Below are 4,216 nucleotides of genomic sequence, written 5' to 3'. Positions count from 1 at the left end.
CTCTTTTGCCGAACCGCTAAGTTACAGGGACATAAACACACCAGCATCGGTTGTCAAGCGATGTTGGGGGGACAAACACACACATACAAACATACACACACACACACACATATATATATACATATATACGACGGGCTTCTTTGAGTTTCCGTCTACCAAATCCACTCACAAGGCTTTGGTCGGCCCGAGGCTATAGTAGAAAACACTTGCCAAAGATGCCGCGCAGTGGGACTGAACCCGGGACCATGTGGTTGGTAAGCTAGCTACTTACCACACAGCCACTCCTACGCCTATATATATATATGTATATATATATATGTGTGTGTGTGTGTGTGCATGCATACATACATACATACAAACATGTACATTACACTCAATAAATGTGTGTGTTTATACATATGTATGTATGCCTGCATATATATTTATATATATCTATACACACACATAGTAGATAAACATATGCATTGATATATTTATAATTACAAATTATAAAGATATATATAGCTCCTTCATATACACACACACACACACACATATACATACATATTTATGTATACATAACGCACACACGTATATATGTGTGTGCGTGTGTGTTTATCTTTCCTGTAGTTCATTCTGTGTTTATATTATTTTTTGTTGGACTGAAGCAGGATCTAATATATGATGAGGAACCACACACACACACACACTTAAAGAGACACGCATTCACACTTCTAATTATACATTACCACTAACACACTCGTGCATAGACACACACACATACACATATGTAAACACTTATACACATACAGAGATCCACTGCCACTTACATACATGCACTGGCACTCACACATACACACACATACACTCTGAGTCCACAATGGACAAGAAAGAGAAAAAGAGAAACAGACAGACAGAGAAAGAGGGAGAGACAGAGAGAAAGAGAGAGAGAGAGAGAGAGAGAGAGAGAGGGAGTGAGTGCATTAACGTCTGTTAGAGGCAAACAAGCTGTTCAACCCCTTTTTCTATGAAAGTGGACTCTTCCAACCGAAGAAGCGGTATTCTCTTATTTCGGCGTTAAGGCGGGGAAATTTCTCATGTTGTGAGCAAACATCACTATATACATACATACACATAACATACACTTACTACAAGATATTTATATACAAACAGACACACACATAGATATACATACACACGCACGCATCCCGAGCAGTTCAGCTATAGAGTGCATAAATAGATATATATATAATATACATACATAGCTAACTAGAGGCGCACGTGTTCTTTGTGAAGGAGCTATTACCGTATCGCGTGCACAAATTATATTTTATATATGTGTATATAATATATATAATATTCTATCAACACATATATATTGTATATGTATGTGTAAGTCTTACCGGCTGGGATATTTACGCACAGACACACACGCAGCTACATAAAGTGTACACACATACATTTATATACACTTACATACAGTGAAATCACTGTAGCTCCTTGTTAACCATCTTTAAGGATATCGAAAAGGTAGGTTTCTAACATTGTATATTTTACTCCTGCCTCCCGACACATTATCTGTATGTATATGACTGTATCTATAGATCTAGCTGTATTCATTTGTATCTATCTATCTATCTATCTATCTATGTATCTATCTATCTATCTATCTATGTATCTATCTATCTCATTATAGCTTTCTATCTATCTATCTATTTGTATCATTCTAGCTTTGTATCTGTATCAATTTGTATCCTATCTGTTTGTATATATACTCTGCCTGCTTATCTATCTATCTATCTATCTATCTTCTCCAATCCACCTTTGTTTTATTCTCAGTACCTCTCCGTCCTCTTCCTCTTTGTCTCTCCATCCTCTCTAACCCCTAACCCTTTTTCTTTCTCTTGCATTCTCGTCTATATATCCATCCCCTTGTTCTCCGGCTTCTATACTCATCAGCATGTGTGTGTGTAGTATAAATTAACTGCTAAGATTTTTTGATACAAAATATATATAAAGCATCAATTTGAGACAATAAGAACAACAGGCCTATTCATTGACACGGCCGGGCGACCGGCAAGTGGTGCATACGCCGGTTCAAGCCTCGTCATTGAACCTGTTTTCCATTTGTGTTCTGTGTGTGTGTGTGTGTGTGTGTGTGTATACACACACCATACAGGTGTATGTTTATGTATGTATACGTGCATGCTCCTTTATACATATTACGATGCTTCAACATTTTAAGGAGAGACTAAGCCATTTTCCCCCGAACGTGTTTCAGTCACGATAAGGATTCTGACTAAATCACCGCCATCATCATCATCATCATCATCATCATTAGAAGGTCAAGATGGTGATGATGGTGGTGGTTATGATGATGATGACAATTTTTGTTTTCTCACAGCAGAAATGGGAGTCTGAGGCGTTCAATCTTTCCTCTGACAACATTATAAGTATTTGATTCACTACAAAACACTGAAAAGGAATGAATCACGAGATCGTATCACGTTTATTTATTTATTTTTTATTTATTCTTTTACTTGTTTCAGTCATTAGACGGCGGCCATACTGGGGCACTTGCTTTCAAGAATTTAGTGGAACTAATTGACCCCAGTGCTTATTTTTTTTAAAGCCTGGTACTCGTTCTATCGGTCTTCCTTTGCCGAACTGCTAAGTTATTTATTTTTTAAATGGCATTAGTGAAATAAAAGAGCCGTGGTGTGGACTAAGTCGGTGGAGCGTCCGACAAAAAACCACGCGCTATTTTAGCTGTGTGTCCGAGGGAATTTCGAGTTCAGAAATTTTAGGGATTTGTTCCTAATAGATTGCGGCCAAGCTGGGGTACTGCCTTGTTGGAAAAATAGTCTTTCTTCTTACAAAGTGAATTACAAGTGTTCCAGAATGTGAAATAATTCTCTAAAATAACGAAAGATACCGAAAAAATTAATAAAAATTCATTCTAATTGTGGCAGTTATTCCGAAGAAGCGATGAAGGGGGGGGGCTAAGTTTGTAAAAACATGAATTTTTGGAAATTTTTTTTTAAAGTGCAAATTACATGTGGGCGATCCTTCGGTATTGGTCTTCAAGAATGTCAGTAATAAGAAGACGACGTCATTCACTCTTTTTTCAGCTTAGTCCCTTTCTCTGTCATGATTGAAAATTGTGTAGTAAATGCTCTACCAATACCGAAAGATTGCTTTACATGTGTTTTAGATTGTCTTACATGTGTTTTCTTGTAAAAATGGCAAGATACAGCGAGAAAAACTGAAAAAATTCCATTTTGTTTGAGACGGTTATTTCCGAACGAAATTCCATCGTGTGCCTTAAACATTTTGAGTTCAAAACCCACCACGGTCGAATTTGCTGTTCATTGTTTCGGGGCTCGGTAAAATAGAATACCAATCAAGTACTGGGGTAATCGATGTAATCGATTGCTGCCTTACTCCTCGTTTAATTTAAAAAAAAAAAAATCAATTTTGAAAGTGAATCTCATGAAACCAGAACCGTGGCCACCGCTTTTAATGGCAAGTTCCCAACACGACCCGTCTTCGCATTCGATCCCTCATTGCCGCTATTTACCGTCGCCTACGTTAAAAATGTCATAAAGAAGACACGGATCCATAAATAACCCCTAATCACTTGGAACAACCATAATTAATCAAAGTTCTCCAATAAACTCTATTAGAGTACATTTGTGACTCTTACCCTGGGGTGTGTACGTTTAGGGTGAAGAACACACCCCTGGGGTATTTGCCCCTCTGCCCTGTTGTTTTGAAAGACCCTGACTTCCCCCACACCTTATTTTTGATGTTTATAACCTGTTTGTTTTTGCTTTTTATTAATTAATTATTTATTTTTTGCGCGTGTGTGGGGGGGGGAGGCTCCCCGATTAGCTGCTTTTTATATACATACGTACATGTAGTGGCTTAGTGACTTCGAAGTTTCGGCCAGTTGAGACATCGTCGGACTGCGATGGCTTAACTGGCCTGGAACTTCGAAGTCACTATCAATAATATTCTTAATGGATTTGTACTTTACAAAAGTATAGAGTGAACCATCAGATTAATGTAAAATTGTTTTTTATTATAACTAAACATAAAAACAAATAACACACACACACACATATATATATGTATATATATATATATATATATATATATATATATACATCGCATACGCACACATAGATGATACCTGTGTGCTTTGCTATATACATACATACATACATATGTATAC

The 4,216-nt window shown here is 37.1% G+C and overlaps 1 protein-coding gene across 2 annotated transcripts in view; it reads left to right on the top strand.

Annotated features, from left to right (window-relative positions):
* Positions 1 to 848: 848 nt before the first annotated feature.
* Positions 849 to 4,216, top strand: part of LOC106869904 (E3 ubiquitin-protein ligase RNF12-B) — a 109,612-nt gene continuing 106,244 nt past the window's right edge. Inside the window, exon 1 of one of the 2 annotated variants that reach the window (XM_014915832.2) lies at positions 849 to 1,509. The gene's annotated coding sequence lies outside the window, so the exon portion shown is untranslated. The remainder of the gene's footprint in view (positions 1,510 to 4,216) is intronic. The other variant, XM_014915834.2, reaches the window with a different exon arrangement.

Source organism: Octopus bimaculoides, chromosome 1 (assembly GCF_001194135.2).
Source record: "Octopus bimaculoides isolate UCB-OBI-ISO-001 chromosome 1, ASM119413v2, whole genome shotgun sequence".
NCBI lineage: Eukaryota > Metazoa > Mollusca > Cephalopoda > Octopoda > Octopodidae > Octopus > Octopus bimaculoides.
This window is presented reverse-complemented; position numbering and strand designations above follow the sequence as displayed.